General features: G+C 37.1%; 1 protein-coding gene and 1 non-coding gene across 8 annotated transcripts in view; both read right to left on the reverse strand.

Moving 5' to 3' along the window:
- CDC42BPA (CDC42 binding protein kinase alpha) overlaps positions 1–21,784 on the reverse strand; it is a 191,366-nt gene that overhangs the window by 144,078 nt on the left and 25,504 nt on the right. The gene's annotated exons all lie outside the window — the stretch shown is intronic.
- On the reverse strand, positions 21,372–21,490 carry LOC132322006 (5S ribosomal RNA). The gene has a single exon (XR_009484992.1). It is a non-coding gene; the product is annotated as a 5S ribosomal RNA (ribosomal RNA).

A 21,784-nucleotide genomic window follows, 5' to 3' on the forward strand; every position in this document is an offset into this window, starting at 1 on the left:
GTAATATTCTTAAGCCTGTATTATGTGAAACATGAGGGAAAATTTAGCATTCATATGCAACACATGCAAGAATTCAAAATGCATTTCCCTCCAACAACTCACTGTTGGAGACTGTTACAGATTCAACTCATCCACTATTCATACCTTTTCCTATGTATCTATACCTCCCCAACTTTCTACTCTATATTGATACTTCTTTCCACCCAAATCTTCCTCCATTTATCACAAAGATATAATATTCAACTGACTGTTTAAATATTCTCAGTTTATCTCAAAGAGCATTCAAAAAACATCTGTATAGTACGAAACACACACCTGGAAGACCTGAATGCAGTCCAGATATGGTAACTACTGTAAGCAGCTATAGCAATATGCATTCAGAGGAAATAGGCTGCTTATCTAACTGCCTAAATGGAAAGGACTCTTTCATACAATAAGGTATTTTGGGATCACTTTCTTGTTATTTTTTCAAATAATGATGGCACATAAATTAAAAATGTTACATACAGCAGCAAACGGAAGGCTGGTATTTACAATAGTCATTGTGTACATTTTTTACAGCTAGTCCATAAAAAGCAAACAAACCCGAAGGGCAGAATACAGTCCTTATAAAGAACTGTAACAGAGGTGGTATTCAGAAACATTTGGTTTTCATCCTCTAGATTTACAATTGCTTTCAGAGAGACCTGGATTTATTTTTAAATTAATAATTTTGACTAAGCATCATCACCACCAACAAAACCTTTTACACTTAAATATACTTGAATTACTGTCGGGAGAGTGACAGAGAAATGAAAGAAGCAACACTCCTGCCATCACAGCACATGTCTGAATCCAGGTCTCCCCACAACTTCTACCCATCACCTGACTTGAACCAGATATGACTAAGCAGAAGATTTTTTCAAAGACAGTTCACTTTTTGCATGCTCTGCAAAAGTAAGTGGGTGGCAGGAGAGACTGCTAAACCCACACATACTACAATAGCATCCCCCCTTGCTTCTTAATCCCAGGGCAACACCCTGGGAACCAGACAGAGGGGTGGGAGCAGACATCTTCCTGTACAGGTGTTGTAATTGCGACAAACCCTTTAACTCAGGGACTCCAATCAACCACAAGGCACAATTCACAGGAAACCAAGCTTTATTAGTCACTTCTGCTCACAAAATTACTTCTGGGGGTTTGGTTTTTTCTGTTTTCGGGGTTTTTTTTTTTTTAATCTAAAGTCTGTGTGCAGACTCCTAGCGTACCCAGCAGATACAACTGCTTGAGAACCGATTACTCCCTCCAGCTCTTTTAGCAAACAGGTATTTAAAGAAAAAAAAAAAAAGAATAGACAAATATTTTGCATAAAGTTTGGGCAACTCCAACAACTTCTCTGATTTACTACTTCTTTGGACACACAAATACGGAAAAGATGATTAACAGGAAAGTGAGATCTCACTTTATGAAGCTGAGAAACCTTTCTCTAGAAACCTGACATCCACAGAATATTGCTCCTAGGAAAATAATTTAATACACGTTAATTTGGGAAATGACTGCAATGGGTTTTCAAGATGTCCTGGGCCCCAATCCTCAGAAGAATGCAAACATTTAACTTCTACTGAAATCAACAGGACACCTGTGACTACTAACTCTGTCAACCCTGATGCAAACTGCCAACTTCAGACAAGACAGAATTACAGAGTTGTGAAATTTTTTTGCGTACACAAGAGTTCATTACAAAAGAAAGGAAAAGAAAGGACACTTCAGAGAATGAGAATTAAGCATTCACTTGTGTGTTAGAAAGATGTCCAAGTCCATAAAAAGGGAGTAATGAATATACACAACACCCTCAACTTCCTCACCCCTCATTTTGTTTGTATTTCATTGCAATTTTTACCTACTTACACAGAGAGCTACACAGAACTTTAACGATAGGGAGCACCTTGATATGATTTACCATCAGAAATGTTCAACTCATTTCTTCCCTTGCTTTTAATTGCAATTGTTTCCCGATTTAATAAAACAGGTATTTATATACATTTAACTACAAAGGGCTCACCTTCCAATGATAATGCAATTCTAACTTTATAAATAAAATAGATTATACATTTGAGAGAGAGAGTGAGTTTAGTGGTGTATGTTAACAATTACTGCTTCTTCATAAAGTCACTCTGAGGGAAGTTTAAAATCAAATTACTTTCCTAGTTTCTTCGGAGTATTTCCAATTAAATCTCTCATAGCCTTTTCGTCAAACACCAACTTACCCACCTAACTTACAATGAAGTTGTTGGGATCTTGAATATCAAAATGTATCCAACATCAAACTTTCTCAGATGACTTACACAACCCTTGCAAAGGTTCCTTCTACTGGAGTGAGTTACTGCATGTTCTCCCAGCCATTGTGAGTTTTGCCTAGTTGGGATTTCCGCCCCCCCGTGTTTTCTGCATAAGCCACGGCGCAGCACCTCCCTCTATGTACCAACCTACAAAGGACCAATATCCACTGCAGAGGTAAATCTTACTGCTTGCTGCTTTATAAATTTCAAATAACAAACCACTCAGTACTATTTCAAGCATCAACAGAATCTCTAGCTCAACACAACTGTTAATTTAAATCAGGGTGTGAGAAAGAATGGAAAGTGCATTTGTTTTAACCCAACGTTAGTACTTGATTTAGTTTAATTCATGCTCAAAGATGGTAGCACCAATATTAATCACAGTCAAGTATACAAGCTGCACAGACAAACCTTTCACCCATATTGTGTTAAAGTACTTCTTTACAAACCTCAGGATAAATGGATGCTTTAATCTCAAAAGCCTTCTGAATCTCAAGAAGAATTCAACTTGAAGTCACGAAACAGTGACTATCAGTAACTTGGGTTGCTAGTCATCAAAGCAGACAGCACTCGCTTTAGCTTTTCCTCACTGTTACCAGTTGGCAGTATAGCTTGCCTAGGCTCCATCTGTTAAGCTAAGAACCACTCACGCTGCAGTATTTTCCCTGTTTACACTTATTTTAGCACATTTTAGAAGAAATGTGAAGTTTGTATTTGTGAAAGTTACCGGACTGATGAGTACTAGCTGTCTGAAATAAGGGCAGGGCAGGTTTCCCCACAAAGTACTGACCAACGTGCCTTATCTGAGTAACTTTTCTACTGACAAAGGAATTTCAACTTTTTTGGCTCAATCAAATCACAAATATCTCTGCTGATACTAATACAAAGATTAAATAAACAAGAAAATGCATTAGACACACTTCAATCAGCAAGGCCTAATGAAATTTACTCCAAGGGCTTAAGGAAACAAGCAAAGTAATTTCTGACTCATTAGAGCTTCTGTTCAAGACGACACAGAGAATGAACACAGCTCCAGAAGATTTAAGCTGGGCAAAAAAAGGAATTTTTACAAAAAGGATATTTGTAAAATCTAAATTCCATATCCACATCCACCTCCTGAAAAAATCTGTCCTGCAGCCTAAAAGCACAATGGCAGAATTCAAGCTTAGGGCCACTGCAGGAGATCAACAAGTTACTGAAATTAGCTGTCTGAATCACTAGAGGACTAAATAATACACACTCTCCAGCTGAAAGTCAATCTATTAACTTCCAGTCGTATACTGTAAAGAATAGTGGGTGGGCTGAAATTTGCTTATAGTTAGCTGAATTCCACTAAGCAAACAGGCTGCTGCACTCAAAAGGAAGTAACAATGATAATGAAATTATGATACACATCAGTGGAGGAGTTACAACCACCAAGCCTACTCCTCATCTATAATTTTTCCATGACTGTCAAGAGATAATAGGGAATAGTCTATGTCAGCTGAGCTATGGAAAAATTTTATTTTTATATATATGTGTGTGTACCCACATATATACACACATATATTCCGCATATATATGTATATTCCACTAAATGGAAATCAACACAGGAAGGGCATGCCTGTAGGTAATGCCAAGTTTCTTAGACCAACTTACTATCTCCAAAAAAAAAATCTCAATCAAAAGGACCAAAAAGGGAGGAAAAAAAAATTTTCTCAAATTTAGCGTTCTTTTTGAGCAGCACCATCTGTTTTCTATGGGAGATGGTGAGAATAGCTTGAAAATAACACGTAAGAGTGTCATTTAAGCAATCTTCGAAAGGAGAGGTTGAATTTGCAAGATCCAGGGGCCAAGTGACATACACTCCTGAAAAAGAGCTTCAGTCCTCCAATGGTGACACAACTTCTGCGGCAACCCAAGAGCTAGATTCTCTAGGGTATAAGTGGAATTCACTACGCCAAGCCCATGCAAGTAACAAAGAAAGCCAAATTTGGTATCAAACCAGCACCACAGTTAACAAAAGCAAATTGTAAGTATTAGTAATTAGCCTTGCTATTTACGTTTGGTGGCCAAACATCCCCTTTAAACAATATACTGTTTTGGGGTTTTTTTAATAAGAAAAAAACCCAAAACCTTCTTCTAAAAGGTTCCTTCCTCTCACAGAAGCACCTAGATTCCTATGTATCTTAATACAATTAATAGCCAGATGAAGATATTTATACATAAGTTACAGAATCCTCTGAGAGAAAAGTAAATAATTAAAAGACCACAACAAAACAACAGATGTCTGAACACACCTGAGGATGAGGGCTGCCTTCGAGGTGCTTTTTAATGCCCCAGTTGTTTTTTGAACCCAAGCAGAGTGGAGGCAATTTTGAAGTACTCTAAACAGCCGTCTCCTCCTCAGCCTGTACCACAGTCTGAGGAGTGAAGGAAGTGTAAAGTTTATCACAGACACATCCAAACTCTTGTGGCCCAGGCCCTGTGCAGATGTAAGAGACAGCACCATCAGAAGAAATCAAACCAAACCAACACCAAACAAATGCCCCAAACTGAGCAGACAACAGCAGCCCTGACGTGCTGGTAAAACAAGCAAAAAATCCTTTTGTGCAGTGTTACAACAGCTTGTCCTCTTCAGCAGAGGACATCACTGCGTTTCCACACAAAATGGGAAGTATGCCTCACCTGCTGCAGAGCTACAGGACATAGGAACTGAAATGAAAATCTCAGAATTTTTTTTTTTTTAAATATAGGTTTAAAGTGTAAGTTTGAAATAGTAAGGAAAAGGTAACAACGTTAACAAACAGGATGCTAAAACAAGATCACAAGCTTATAAGCAAGCTCCCAAGTTTTCAACTTAATTCTGAAGGAAACAGCAAATGGAGGTTCAATAAAGCATCTTTTCTCATAATGAAATATGCCACATTTTTTTCTGGACACCACAAATACATTTCAATGTCAACACCAGTGATTTGTATCTGTTATTAGAGGACCTAGTACAGCTGAAATGCTGCAAGGACATGTAGTGGTCAGAAAATAAATACAGTATCAGCGGAGAATCTTAGAACACTTGGTGAAAGTGGACAGAAAAGCATACTATAATGGCATTATGCTTAAGAGAGTCAAACAAAACTCTACGATATATTAAAGTGTAACAATGTTCAGGTGAGGGGGAAAAAATAAAAAAAAAAAAAAAGAACAGTTGAGGCCCCTGTGCTACATCCAACTTTTAGAAGAAAGCAGACAAGTAACTCGGACTCCACCCTTTTGGCTGCAGAAGAATAACAGACATTCCCAAGTTTGAATGGCTGTACAACTGCAAACAGTCTTACTACATCTAAAAGAAATAATTTTAGTACCTGCTCTTATTGTCACCTTCTCTAGATTTAAAATAACCAGTCTGTAAGTCAGCTATTTTCTTGAAAGATTCTGAACTATTTTTGAAAATATGATCAATTTAAATACCAAAGACTGCACAGACTTTTTAAAAAAAATGTAAATATAATTGCCCAGACATCATATACAATGATTTCCTAATTACTAGCAATAAGTTTTAATTCATTCCAAAAACTGACCAGTAAATTAGAGAAACCTAACTAGTAAATTAACCTAAACCAACTCACTGTACAAACAGAAAATCATACTCCTCTATGTGATGGCTAGAATCTACAAAGCTGTGTACATAAAGTACAAGGAACAAGGACCATCTTCATGCATGAAGTCTCATATGCTCTACTCACTATTTGAAGTCAAAGAAAAAGTATGCAATGGAAGGAACGCTGTGAAAATAACCTTAGGAACAATTTCTTCTCAGAGACCATGAAAGGTTTTTTTGGGCTTATTTTGTTCTGTGATTTGTTGTCTTTTTTTTAAAGAACTAAACTCTATCTTCCATCTTTGAAACAATACGGTGGTTTAATAAAGCGTGAAGGAGATTTAAGGAAGCATTCACGACTGATGTCACCAGGATGCATCTGAGAGCATTATAGCGTATAATCTGCATGATCCGGCATTTCTCCCACTACCTAAGATCAGGTAGAGAGGAGGAAAAATTACCATGACTTACTGGGGTTATGCAGGTTTATAGGGTGATTTGTTTAGCTCTTTCCCCAATTCCTTCCTTATCAAGTATAGGTGGTAGATAAAAATCTACTCTGTATCCTGCTTCTGTGCCTCCAGGAAAAGGAAATCTTTCTTTGTTCCCCATCCCATAAGCCCTGAAGTACACGTGACAAGAGTAAACAAGTTTTTGCCCCATGAGTAGTAATTTCTCCCACTGATCCAAGAAACAAACATTTTGTACATACTCAAAACAGCAAAGAACACTTTATCATTTTGCACATGGGGAAAATAATTATTTCTTGAGCAGTTTTATTTGGAAGATACTTCAAATTCCATATATATGTGTGTACATGCACACAAATTTGTTGTCAAGATTACAAGGCAGAGAGCAAGGCGGCAGCGAACATTCAGTTCTCGCCCTGATATTCTTGACAGAACCCCACGCACATAGCTCAGCACCACCTGTACAAAAATTTTAAACTGTCATTTTGAGATCACATTTTGACTTATGAAAATAACATACTGGAATACAGCAATGGATGCAAACATTTAAGCAAACAGATAACTGAGCAGTTTTAATTAAAAAAAAAAAAAAAGGATGTTTTGCATTTTATAAAGACCTTACCACACCAAACAGCAAACCTATGTTGCAAGACAATTCTTACCTATTTCTGCCTCGTTTGGGGAGAGATTTTAAAACATACATACACACATACTGTTGAGTAACAATATAAAGTTATATTATTTTCCTGAACTAAAAAGTATGCTCACCCAACTGAATTGTCCATTGGAACAAAAATCACAAGATAAAAACCAAAGATACAATAAATGGGAAGAAAAAAACTTTCTCCCATTACAAAAAATGAGGCATCTCTGACAAGAAGCATGAGGTCTTGTTGAGTAGATTATGCAAAAAACAGGATTTCTTCTTGAAGTCTTCTGCTATAATACATACGCCAGTATAACCATCTCCTTTCTTTCATGAGAGAAGAACTTTCTATTTTTGAAAACTAAATAGCTAAAGACACCATAGAAACAAGACAGCTGTTATTCAATAAATAATGTTAGGGGACTGTTATTGACATGATTGGCTTTATTTCCTCCCAGAGGAAATAAGAAAGCCATCTAAAAGAAGATTAAATTTCTTCATTCCTTTTGTTTCTTCTTTCCTTCTAGTCACTGGCTTCTGCTACTCTCTCCTTTTCAAAAGTCACCTTTTCTTCCATTTAGAAGTGAAAAAGTTGGTGATAACAAACATAACTAGGTTGGATAACAACCAAGGTGGCAACACCTGTGACCACACTATTCTCCTGCCCTCTAGGTCCTGGACAGTACTGCTGTTGCTATTTATATGATCGCGTGCACACACGGAGAATAAACACAGCTTTCGCATTTTGCTACGTAAAAGGTGATAGCCGCTTCTCTTGCTTCTAGCTCAACTTCTTAAATAGCAGTATCTTCTTATTAATACAAATAATAATTAAACAAAAGCCACTGCTACTTGTCACATCAACATTTCTTCCGATGATATGCATTTAAAAAAACCACTAGTCTAAAAATCAGTCTCAAATGAAACATGCTAATGATTTCTAGTGGCTCTTTAAGCATATTACCAAACATTCAGGATAGACAATCCATCAATTAAGATTTTATTTATTAATAATCAAGTATCAATTTAACCTTTAAAGACATAAAAGCAAATTAGATTATCAGTTTATTTTTATTATATGTCGTCACTCTAAGAAATATAATATGCAAAGTTATGTACAAATACAAATAAAGTGCTAGCAGTCCTGTTAGTACAGTCGAGAAACATATGAATGCTTTTAGTATTGTCTGTAAACAAAAGTTACAAAAAGGTGAAGATGAAACACTGTGTTTTCAATTACTTTTTTTAGAATTAGTTTATCTCCTCTAATCTCACAGAATATTATATCTAAAATGCACAAATTCATATGCTATAGATCTTTTACCTCAGAAAAAAATTCTCACAGAGTTCTCTCCCTGGCTATGACCTTGACACTAAGAAGCCCCTCTGCTACATGGCTGAAATAAAGCAAGTGTCACCTCCAATATAAAATATTTTGCAAAAAATAGTCTCCACAGCACTAGCTCTCTGAACATTTTTTTCACCCTTTCTCTCTCAAATTTTCAAACCAGCCTTGACAACAGAGAGATTGCCCTTAAAAGAACACTTAGGCATAATGTAAATCAGCTCTTCCCAGTCCTGCTTGTAAGCAACACTGTGGAGTACCTTGAGACCAGAAAAAAGAAAGAAAAAGTCTCCACCCAGGAGTTAACTATTCTTCTCTAAGAACGTGGGAAAACTGTGGAAAATGGCTTTGCCTGGTCTATTTGAATTCTGCCATTCTGTCCTAGGGAAAAATTTAAATATAATAGAAATAAAACATTTTCCTTGATCTAGAGGCAGCAAAAAGATAACAGGATTTTCTGCCCAGTGTCACTCTTAACTAAAGATGGCAGAACTTCCACACAGCTTCAGAAGAAGCTCATGCCACGTCTTTTTTACTTCCTTTTATAAAATTAGTTGTCATCAAGTGAAATTTTATTTGGATGAAATGTTGCATACTGTACAGTTCTCTAGAACAACCGTTTTTGCTCCAGAGGAAGTTGATGACAACGAACCCAGACTTCGCAACAGTTGCAATACTCATGCAAAATAATCATTTGCGAACACATGAAATACTAACATGAGACAAATATTAAAAAACACTCTTAAGCCAAGAAGTTACCAGTCTAAGATAGCTTACAACTGATTCCAGTAAGTAGTTCTGTTCTTGCAGGTAAGATTTTCAGAACTCTACACATCCAAACAACCAAACGAGCACCAAATCATGGTTACATATGGAGACGCCATTAGGTTTGGTAAATAAACAAAATTACTGTTTAATAAAAAAACATCAAGATCAGCTGGCTATTAGATTGTGTTATACTGATGAACCAGAACAAATGCATATACATACTTCCGCCGCACGTAAAATTACAGAATATCTGCCACAAAATCACTATAGCAGTGATCAAACTAGAGCCCTCTATATTTGGATTTCCCACCACTGCACTACAGCAACAAACAAACCCTAGCCATGCAGGTAGACTGTCATGCAAAAAAACCCCAGGAGCTGCTAGAAATTCAACTTGGTGGTCTACATTCAGCTCTCTATATGCACCAAGTATTCTAAAGTCAGCATATAAATAAAAGAGAATTTAGCTTTGCCTCTGTGACTAAGAGTCTGCCTACACTGCAGGCATTGATGTAGGAATACCCAGAGAAAACAGAGTACCAGAAGTCATCAAGCACAACCCTGCCTAACATTAGTACAGATGCACTGCTAGGATGAATCTGGTAGCACAGGTTCCTCTGTTTATTATAGCATAGATACGCTATTTTCTTCTGACATAATCTCTTCTGTCTTTGTAGCTTTTTTTTGCTGATTTTTAGAACTAGGCAGTTCCTCCACAAATCTCTGCATACTTCTCACTCTTACTTAATGTAAGCGATTGATCACTGTGCAAACATAGCTTAATTTTGCCCCGCTTCTACTCTCATATTATTTTCATTTGGCAATCATAATAGCTGTATTTCGACGAGAATATAAACACCCATTTGTTAAAACAGCCTGATTCAGTTAGGAGAAATAGCTATTTACTTTTGTCAACAACAGGTCAGCCTCAGGCAAATACAAAGTTTAACCAAACAGTTCATGTTTGCAATGTAACCTGCAAAAATTTGATTTAGGGTTACCTCTGAGAGCAACAATTTGATCTTCCTACAGTGATCTGAAGTATCTGTTCAGAACTGAGCAACATTTAAAAGGACAGGGGAAAACCTCCTGTTATACCTCAAGACCACAGAAAACGCATTTTAATTACGGATATATCAAGGACTTAAACTACTCAAAAAGTTGCTCAAGATTGAAGTCCAGATGCTTTAACTACTTGTTTCTTGGGATTTCTTAATTATAATGTGAATGACCCCATGAAAGAACACTTCCAATAGGATGTTATTCCTTCGTTATTGTGAGGACTTCTCAGCTTCCTTCCTGCACTCTACAAGATCTCACGATTAAAGTTGGGTGGTTGACCTGGAAAATTCTGCCTCATGTGATAAGACATTAAATTTCAAAAAAGACACAATAGCTAAGCACACAAGCCTTCTTTCAAAAAAACACAAAGAACACAGAACTCTTTGAATAGGCTTTATTGCTGTATTAATAGCTGAAACGCAGAGCAGCCGAGGGAGCAAAGCTCTCTTTTCCTCATTTGAACTCACTCAACTGGCACAGGATCCCTTTCCCACTCTCCCAATCCCTTGGGTCCCTACAAATCAAGACCAAAACAGGACCCAGCTGTCTCAGCATGTTGTTCAAGCCCATTCAATTACAGCTGGAAGGTGGAATATTTCCTGGCAAAACCTTCCTCTGGGATACTTACTCATATGAACAAAACGTACAGACTGATCAGGTACATTCAACCACTGCAGAGTATTAGGCTTGTTAAATATACTTCCTACACTCTGAAGAAAGTGCTTAAGTAGTTACAGCTTTAATTAAGCACTAGTAAATGAATTAACATAAAAAGCATTAACAGCAAAGAAATCACAAAGTTGTAGTTGTCCTGACCATCAATTAGGATGAGAGGATCTTTCTGCCAAAGGTCTGCAAGTCAGATTCTATAATCACGGTAGCGATTACAGATATTCCACTTGACTATGCTAGGCTTGTGATTGCATGTGCAAGATGAACAACTACTATAGAACATACACACACAAAGCAGTTCTGTTAAATTTAGGGATTTCAGTGGGGAATATTTCTTTGAACTTCAAAATGTTGCCACTTTTATGTTTGCTACCCTTTTGTCACAGGATTTAAAAACCATCTACAATGGTCCGGAGCCACACATGCTCCAGAGTAAAGTCATCAGAATGTCATCTCCGTTTGTCTGTGAACGTACAAGAGAATATTATCCAAAACCACAAGCTAAGCAACAGCAGTATTTGAAAATATACAGAATAACTCCAGTTATTTGAGTCAAAATGAAGGGGGAAAATTCAATCCTTACCACTTTACTCCTACCTACAGACTGCTCTGAGTACTCGCAAACAGAGTTGGAGATTGCTCCTACAAACAGTCTTCAATTTAGTTTTATTTTAGCCATGAACAAAAATTCCTGAAGCAGAGAACAGACAGATACACAATTTCTCCTCTCTCCCTTGCTTCCTTCACCAGGTCAGATAAGTCTTCTAACTCACTAGTCTTTGACCTCTGGATTGTGAGCACTTTGGGGCCTGCAAAAAGTTCACGAGTAACTGAAAGAAACACATGGATATCACAAACTTAAATGTTCTGTACAGAAGTCCACATTTCCAGTGGAAATTCTTTTTAAGTCAAAAAGGTAGAAAGCTAGTGTTAAGGGATTCCAAATACTGTTTACATTACCCCTGTAATTGAAACTTTTTCAAAAACTCTAATCAGATATGCAATTTACTGTTATTACTTTAATATTTATGTTATTAAAGCCCCTGTTAAAAGACATGGCTTTGCAAAATACTACAGCTTTCCCCCACATTCAATCAATACTTTAACCTCATAATGCTTCGTTAATGCATATTGACAACAACGGTAGCACATCAGAAAAACAATGCCACTTCTGAGAACAGCATAGTAATACTTAGTAGAAAATCTTCCGGGGTCAGAACTGATTCTCCTGTGGAAGTTTGTAACAGACATTCACCAACTATCTTTCTGAAGTGCTCAGAATCATAACAAGAGCAGCAAAAAACAAACAAGTCAGGAAATCCAAATAATGATAGCAGTAAAAACCCGCCAGCCACAATTTTGTTTAAACTGTCTACAGCCTACTCATAATAATTGATACCAGACAAATCCTATAATTATGCTGTAATACACTACTGTAGACAACACTTTGTCCTAAAAATTAAAACAAACCAAGAACATTTGAAATAACTACGTTCAGAAATACGTCCATTGCAGATGCGCACTGACATTAATGCTCAATCACAGTTTAAAACATCATCTGTATTAACCAAAACATCTCATGCTTGCTTTGTGTGTGTAGTATACATTTTCCTTTATAATATCCTCTTTGAATACCGATTAGCTTCGTTAGCTTTTATGCTAATGAAGATATGCAAACAAATACAAGCTGCACAACACAGGGTATCAAGCTCAGAAGATTCAGCTTTGCATTGATCTGCCAGTATTACTTTGTCAGAACTAGTGAAGAGCAGTCACCTCTGCCAAAGAGTTGTTCGACGTTTTCTCGTATGATCACCAATACAGAATCCCATAACTCACAATGTGCACCAATTCCCATGCTGAAACCTCTCCTATTGCAATCTGCTCTGTAATACTACTCGACACTGCTCCTGGTATGTTGCCTAAATGACCTTCAAGGGATAAGAGTTGTGCATAGTTGCCATATTATTTGCTTGCTTTACAAATATGATATTTAATAAACTGATAAAAATATGATTATTAATAACAGAAAAGAAATCAGAATTGATTAAGCATGTTGTATTTGGTACCTCATTTATATTACACTTAGTACCTCAACAACATAGCATCTTTAAAAGGCCTCAGAATAATGTAACATTTGAAATAGCAATTTATGTATGTATAGCACCCAGTAAGGAGCAAAAATGATTCATTAGCTCTGCAGCAGACAAAAAAAATCAAATTAGTTACACTGCTCTGAGTAAATAACAGCTGCAGTCTTTTAAGAAACAGTCAGCTGGTGTTAAAATTAGAGACGAATGCTGCTCCTGCAGACCATAATGGGCATTACTCTTCAAAGGCTCCAAACACGAGCCATTTGATCAACAGTGAAATGGATTTCAGAAAGCAAAGCAGCTTTCATTTCTGTGGCAGCTCCTGTAAGACTCGACACATTCTTCTTGTTTACTGTTGAACAGCTCTTTTTAACTATCTCCCAGCTTTCATTGTTACCTGTAAAGTTAAAAAGGGTCATGACAACAACTTGTTTACTACAACTGCAGAAGTGTTACTGCCCAGTTACATATTTAACAACGTAATTTCCTGTAAAATGTGTTAAATTACTCCAACCATGTTGTTATATCTTCAAAACGTTTTAACTAGCTTTTAACAAATATTTTTGTGAATGGCATGACTTTCTTCTAATACAATGAGTGCCTTAACCTGTAGTCCACATATTCCAGTTTCTTTATGTTAACATATTGAACATGGCCACAACTGGATCGTCAGTTCTTTGACAAGGGCACCAAAAGCTCACAAAACCAGTTTGCATTAAAAATTCAACTAACATCAGTACTGTGTATTCTAGATAAGACAGATGAAGTTTAGCAACTAGATCATACTCCATGATCAGTGCATCCATTTTTAAGTCAGACAATAGTATGTATCCATGTTCCAACCATGCATCTGATCATGAAATCCAGTTATCACTGAATGGGCTACAAGTCCACCTAGAGCACGGCCCTCAAGATTTTATAGCTATAGCAGAAATCTTGAGATTTCACTTGTTTAAAAATCTTTTATGTTTATAGTCATATATAAGAAAAGGCCTCACAACTTTGAATAAAATTTGGATAGCCCCAGAAAGTCACATTTCAACCAAAAAGTCTGCTCTCTTGCAATTACTATGTTTTACATAACTAAATGTCCCTACTGTTTGGAGACAGCTGAATTTCTCCTAAGTTAGACCAAGAGCAAATTAACTAACGCTAATGCACCACAGAATAAAAGAGCCTTAATGTCAAATAAAGGGCCAAGATGCAAGAACGACAAGTCAGCAGTTTAACTCGTTTCCTTCCGAAAATGCAGCACGTTTCCCACAAAGCAGAGAAACAAGAAAAAACCTAATAAAAAAATGACACAAGGCAACTAAACACAAAGGAACCATTCCCTGGCTCACCAGTGCCTGAGCGGCAGTGCTATGCAAGAACAACCAGGAAAGGATCTTTTGCCTGTCCCTTGCCACTCTTCCCCAAGGCTGTTCTCCTGACCTCAGCAATGCCAATGGGACAAACTACCTCCCACGAGAGCCAGCAGTACGGCTCATACTACCTTCGCCTTTCTTGTCCCTATCATAGTACCTTAATAGGAACCCACATATAAAGATCATTGCACTGGCGGAATCAAGGACTGAAACAGCACATTACCCTTTCAGTAGTTCTGGGTAACCCTCACGTTACTATGCAGCGCAACTGCTTAGAACTTCCAGGAGACAAAAAACTGCATGACTTCCAACCACCTTCAACTCTGATTCAACTGATGACTACAAACAATGAAAGACAACCCTTCCCTCCCCCTGCAAATATCAAACACAATTCATCTGCGAGTGGAACATTTATAAGAAGAGCTGGCAAGTTTTGTTAGAGTAAAATCAAGTATGAAGTCTGTGTGATTACACATTTGTTTGCAGACTAGACTGTACAAGCAAACAAAAACAAGGAAAAGGCTATTCTTGGAGGAAAGAGGTCTCATTACCTTTGCCAACAAAGGGCTAATGGAGGGGAAATGGAGTGGTTTCAAAGAAGTGAAAAGCAAACAGGAAAACTTCCTGAGTATCTCCCTACACAAGGGCTTGGAAATGAATTCTTTTTATACTAGGAAAAATGTTCAAATGTGTGTAACAATTGCAAAGCCTTAAAATACTGTTATCTCAAACAGACTTAAATACGAAACAAGATAACTATGTAGATTTGTCAACAGTTCACAAATACTGACCTTTTTACCTTCAAAGTAGTTAATATCTATTATAACTTAGTAGAGGAAACTGCCACACAAAATCCTGTATTTAAAATTTTTTTAAATGGTCAAAAATTCAGTTAAGAATACTCTAAAATAAAAGATTATAACATATTCTGAAAGGTACAGATATTTGTATCAATATATTATTTTATTTCAGGCAGTGATACATTTTTAAATGAAAAATCTCTCACTATTTCTCAGTAACAAAAAAATATGTGTACATTACACGTATGTTTCCCCTCTAATGGCCCCCCTTCCCTCTGATAGCTTTTTCATCTTACTTGGTGTGCACAGAACCTGGACCATTAAAATACAAGTTCCATTTTACACTGCTATCAAAATCATAGAAACATAGAAATAATTTGATATAATTTCTGTCAAGCATGTGCATCTGTGTAAGAGATTCTTTAATACTTACCTGTTTTTCTACTGTGTACTATGGCAACTTTATTAATTTTTAGAATTCAGGCATTAAAATATGTACGTATTACAATATCGATGATGTATATCAAAAAGGAATTGACTTCACGGTTAAAATGTTTGATCTACTATTTTTACATGTATGCAGAAAGGTAGAAGACAAAAAAACCTAAGTGCCTGGAACATCACAGCTTGATCTGATAATGTCATTTTTTGCATAAAACATTACTTTGAGTTTAGTAACAGCCTGATTTTGAACGCTTTCTGAAGTCAGTCTTTCCACATTTTCCAGTGCCCTTTACATCAGACATTTAAAAAAAAAAAATTTAAAAAAACCCTAACATGCACAACAGCTAATCCAGTATTAAATCAGAGATAATTATTTGATTCTTCCACATACTAAGCAGAGAACAGTCTTAATTCTCCCTGGGAACTAAGAGCTTAAAACATTTCTGAAGGGTATCAGAAATTTATGTAACTGTGCCTTAAAATTCTAGCCAAAACCAAGTACCAAAGCATGCAGATGGCTTTTTTTTATAAATATATAAATACATATATATATGTATCTGTGTGTACATTTGTGTCTACATATACACCTACACACACATACATATGTGAATACAGCATACCTATATTTACATAGAATTATATCCATAATTGAATAAAATTAATTAAAATTAAATACAACCTACAGATACTGCAGGTCCTTAGTCACATGAGGTCATTAAGAGCTATGCATTGCATAATTAGGTACAAGTCAACATGCCCTCAGTCTCTTGATCCAAAATATTTTGCTGTAGAGTAAATACTCAAAACATTTTATCCTAAAAAGTGCTGCAGAAAGTTTCCTCTGAACTCAACTGTTACTTGAACTTGAGTATATACGGGAATAAACATTTATTTTCAGATTTTTTGGATGTAATCCTCAAAACACTCACTCATTTAGTACATTGGAACAGATTAGTAAATCTGTTTTAGGCATTTATCACAAGTCTCATCCCATATATAGCCAAGAACTCTTTGCTGTTTGCTCTGCCTGCTCTCCACGCCCACATCTATGGTTTATGAACACCTTCTGCAACACTGCTACAGACAGTCACTCCGTCTTTCCAAGGAATGATTTCTCTTCCCTCCACCAGAGTTTTTGTCACTTTCACTCGACCTGCAATTGCTATGAGGAAAAAGGTGCTTCCTCTTTGACTACACATTAAGTGTTTTGACGTAATCCAGTTTTAGTTGTATCTTTATTTCTGATAAAAATGTGAGGAAAAGAAGTACAAAACTTCACATTTTCTCATCCTGCTAGGAGTTTTTAAAGCTGTAAAATTTTGGGGTGGGTCACAGCAATTAAAAGGCATGGGAAATACAGTGTAGTCAACAATTCTAGCTGCCCAAAGAGGCCATTTCAAGAGGATGGTATGGATTGGCAGGAAGTGTTCTTACATAGGATAGTCTTAAAACTTCTCTGAAGTATTTACACAAAGAGGAGCTAACTCTGCAAAGCTTTAAACTATGCTGGATGACAGGAATTCTTTTAGCTATTTTGTCACTTAGAACTGTATATAATCAAACATCAATTTCTGCATTTCCCCCACCCCCAATCTTTAGATTTTGCACAGACAACAGCATAAAAACATAGCTCAAGTGAGATGTTACGAAAAGATCCCTACTCTTTGCTGTGAAGCAAGTTCAACGAAGAAATTTTCCCAAAAAACAAATCTAGATTACTCTTCTAGATACATTTCCTGGTCACTCTCTGATGACCCAAGCAGGCTAGCAGAGCCACCCACATTCCCACCTCTGGCCCAGGCTTCTAAACCAGATAATCGGTCATCATAAATCCATTCGCAAACAGCATGCTTCTTCCCCGAATTTATTACTGATGACAACAAAAAATTATTACATCACACAATGTTCTTGATGCTTCAAGAGGGGAAGGAAATTAACTGAATTCAGTGCAGATTCTGCAAAGTCATTTTCAATCATCTTCAAACTACTTTTTTTAAATCCTACTGCTACTCGTTCCAAAAGACTACTTTCCACAAGTTATTCCAGACAATCTTCAGATACTATCAACCTCTTTAGTTAATTTCCATTATTTCTGAGCTTTAAGTTTCATTTTAAGATCCAAAGAGAAATGTATTTAAGATACATATGCTTAGCTCAACAGAGGAAATGCACACTAACATTGTTAGTACCAGTTTCAATGAACGGATAATTTGTCATTCGTGCTGGTACAGCACTTCCACCACATAAGTTTGAGGTCAACAGTTCTACCAGTAATTTCTGTTGGAGCTGCTGAACACTCTGTACTAGTCTCTATTAGAGAGAGAGAGAAAGGATTACAGGAACAGAATTGAAATAAAAAAGAAACTGAAATTCCTATTAAATCAACATCCCCCAAACTACTGTGCCTAGTATTGCTATCCCAATTTGTCTCTACCATTACTGCCTCCTCCCTCTCTTTTTTCAAGTCTCCATATCACTTCCTAGAGGGCACATGTCCTAAGGGGGCTTTGGAGGTATACTCTAACAACCCAAACTGAGGAAGACTGCTACAGCTATCCGCATCTTGCTCAGTACCTACTCCTACACTAGCTCATGAAGTAGGACAGAAGCACAGCAGCGTGGGTTCCTGGCCAGGTTCAGCAACCCTTTTATCTTAAGGATACATTTATGTCCCACATTTATAAATTAAAAAAAAGGCCTAATGGTAACAGCATATGCAAGGAAGAAAGCAAATGCATTCTGATTAATTGTGTCTTTCCCTAGTTTTACTTAGCACTGTAATAAATGCCTTTAAATTACTTTAAAATGGAAAGATAAAAAAAATCTGCAGCTGTATCTAGAAAGCTCATCTTCCCATTCCTTCAGAAAAGTTTTATAAAGAGACTGACACCCAACAATGCTATTACTGTGCCTCAAAAGTTACAGAAGAGCAGGTCCCAACCAAAAGTTAAAAATAATTACAAATTTGCATACTGCTATATCCTGAAAGTAAGAGCTTCAAAACAAGATATAAACTGTTCTTGATCAAGAATGAGGGTGCAGACTTGTTTAAATCAATTTAAATGTGCTGTGTTCTCAGACAGGATGGTCTCACTCTCCTGCCATAGCCTTTCCTTCTACAAGCACTAGGGCTTGTGTAGCTGAATCAGCGCACTGCTCCAGCTCAAGAACAATGAGCAAGAAGTCCTGTGTGCCTCTGTGCACCGCTTACCTTTCAAAACCCCCAAATGCAGCATGCACACGCTACACTTCTTTTTTCCTTTGGGCGTGTTTGCATTTGACACTATTGGCTTTTGTGGGTTGTTTTTTTTTTTTTTAAAGTGACCCACATTGCCAAGTTTTCATGCACAAATTCTCATCAGCAATAGTTCTATTTGCTTTCAGATCTTTCATAAAAATTACTCCCCAGCTCAAAAACTGTTAGCCATTCTGTGCGTACGTTGCAAAAAGCACCACCTTTTTTAAAACTGAAGTACAACGCAGTCCTAAATCAAAGATAGTACTCTCTGCAAATACAAAATTATTACCAAAAGTAAGTAGAGAACAAAACTGGTTTCAGCCACAGGATTTCCTGTGGTTGTAACATTACTCTTCAGTCACATAATCAATTAAATGTGACTTCCTATGACAAAGCAGGAGGAAACCAAGAGGAACTTACTCATCTGTCAACCAGTATTACATCAAAAAATTACAGCAAGTCTCAGTGATATCATAGACCACAAATAATCCACAAGTTTCTACAAAGAACACTTAGATTTAGTGAAAGCAGAAAACCAAAGAGATTAGAAGCACAACTGCAGATAAGCAATGACTATGCATTAACACACCAGCTGTGATTTATTTCTACTATAAGTAACTTTTGCAAGCCATGAGGTGTAACATCAGGCATCTTTCCGTTTAGGTGATTTGATGAATATACTTACAATAAGTCAAAATTACATAATCTGTACATCTGTAACCTGAAGGTCTGATTTGATCTATACAAACAATGAAATAATACTAGCTGGTATTAAATTAGCAGCATACCTAAATTAGCCATAAAAATACACACTTGCGGGTTCACTGAATAATTATGAAATCCAAGATTTCAAACTAAAGAAAAATCAAGACAGCTACGTTGCAGATATCTTTGCCCTGTTCTCAATTACTACATAAGGTATAATGCAAATACATGAGGTAGGAAGGAGAACAGGAGGAAACAAAGGGTATGGAAATGTTTTCCAGTAAGCACGTATATTAGCATACAACCTGCACAGGGCTGCAAATAGGTATCTGAAAAGACCAAAAGTTGAAGACACTGCAAGTAGCTACAAATATCTTAAATGTGGCTTAAGAGTGGCATTTACACACTGGGCTACAATTGTTTCATTACTTAAACCTAATTTTAACAAAAAACAATAAACAAGTACTTAGTAGAAATGTCCTTGGATTAGCTCCTTCCATGTTCTCCATAAAACACACACTACTAATCACCCAAATAAACATCAGCACCATAGTTGTAACAACATTCCTACTGTTGGACACACACTATTTACTGTCTTTCAGAAAGCAGTACCTTGAAACAAACAGCAAACAAGCCATACAAACATCAAGCTATTTTGCTTACAGTAAATGAAGAGTTAAAAAGAGTTAGGCATCTGCAAACCACAGAGTGTAATCAGCCTATACAGTCCCATTCAATTTCACAGCTCATTACCTGGAATAGATGGTTAAAACCCATACCAGATGGATTTTGTACAAGACAACACTTCAAACTGTATTTAAAAATCCCCACTCAATTTCAACATGACATATGTGGTGTCTATGTGTTGTCTTTTTCTCTTAGTATAGAGACTATCTTTAGATTCATTTACTTTTTGCTCTATTAGTTATCACACAGAGAAACCTATTAGTACAGATACGTGTGGTTTTCAAATGAGACATGCTGACTACAGAAAAATGACTAAGATACCATGCAACCATTATTTCTGAACTGGGATTTATTCACGTTAACTATGTAATGACAATATTTAAACATAACCTGTAGCATATCCTTAACAACCATTCTTTTGAAAGAACAAGAAACTTCTAATGCCAACGTATTTTGTCTAAACCAAGACTAGATGACATTGATGTGATATGATGTTACAGTGCTCTGATCCACTGAAATTCACGAACAGGCTCCAGAAGAAGCCCTTACCCGGTTTTCCTTTGGCAAAAACCTTGATGGATACAATAAGGAACTTCATAAAACCAAGAAGGCAGAAAGAAACTGCTGAAAATCCCTCACTGGCAAGGGAATCACAGAATCACTACGGTTGGAAAAGACCTGTAAGATCATCAAGTCCAACCATCAACCAACAAACCCCACCATGCCCATTAAACCATGTCCCGCAGTGCCATGTCCACACATTCCTTGAACACCTCCAGGGATGGTGACTCCACCACCTCCCTGGGCAGTTTATTCCACTGTGTCACCACTCTCTCTCAGTAAAGACATTTTTCCTAATATCCAGCCTGAACCTCCCCTGGTGAAACTTGAGGCCATTTCCTCTTGTCCTCTCACTCATCACTTGGGAGAAGAGGCCAACACCCACCTCACCACAACCCCCTTTCAGGTAGTTGTAGAGAGCGATGAGGTCTCCCCTCAGCCTCCTCTTCTCCAGACTGAACAACCCCAGCTCCCTCAGCCGCTCCTCATCAGACTCATGCTCCAGACCCCTCACCAGCTTCGTTGCCCTTCTGTGGATGCGATCCAGCACCTCAATGTCCTTCTTGTAGTGAGGGGCCCAAAACTGAACACAGGATTCTAAGTGCGGCTGCAATTATAAGCCTACAGCACCTGGTATTCCCAGGTGGTCTCCCATCCAAGTACTAACCAGGCCCAATCCTGCTTAGCTCCTGAGATCAGACAAGATCAGGCGTTCTCAGGGTGGTATGGCCATAGGTCGTAGATCTTCCAACATGCTGGAAGATCTAATCCTAATAGGGTTTTGCCATTTCTAATTTCTACAATTCAAGGAAAATGAAAAGGCTTTGTCAGGGATGAGCAAAATCACCATAGTGACCAAGAGGAAGCAAGAACTAAATATAAACTACCTATTGGTAAATATTCTTCTATATAGGTTAAGTAAAGAATGCATGCAAGACTTAATGTACTTTACTGGAATACATTGTAACTACCCTGCCAAACTCAAGTCCCTGAGAGGAAGCCATACACTTATCCGAACTATTAAGTTCTCT

Source organism: Gavia stellata, chromosome 2, assembly GCF_030936135.1.
Source record: "Gavia stellata isolate bGavSte3 chromosome 2, bGavSte3.hap2, whole genome shotgun sequence".
Taxonomy (NCBI): domain Eukaryota; kingdom Metazoa; phylum Chordata; class Aves; order Gaviiformes; family Gaviidae; genus Gavia; species Gavia stellata.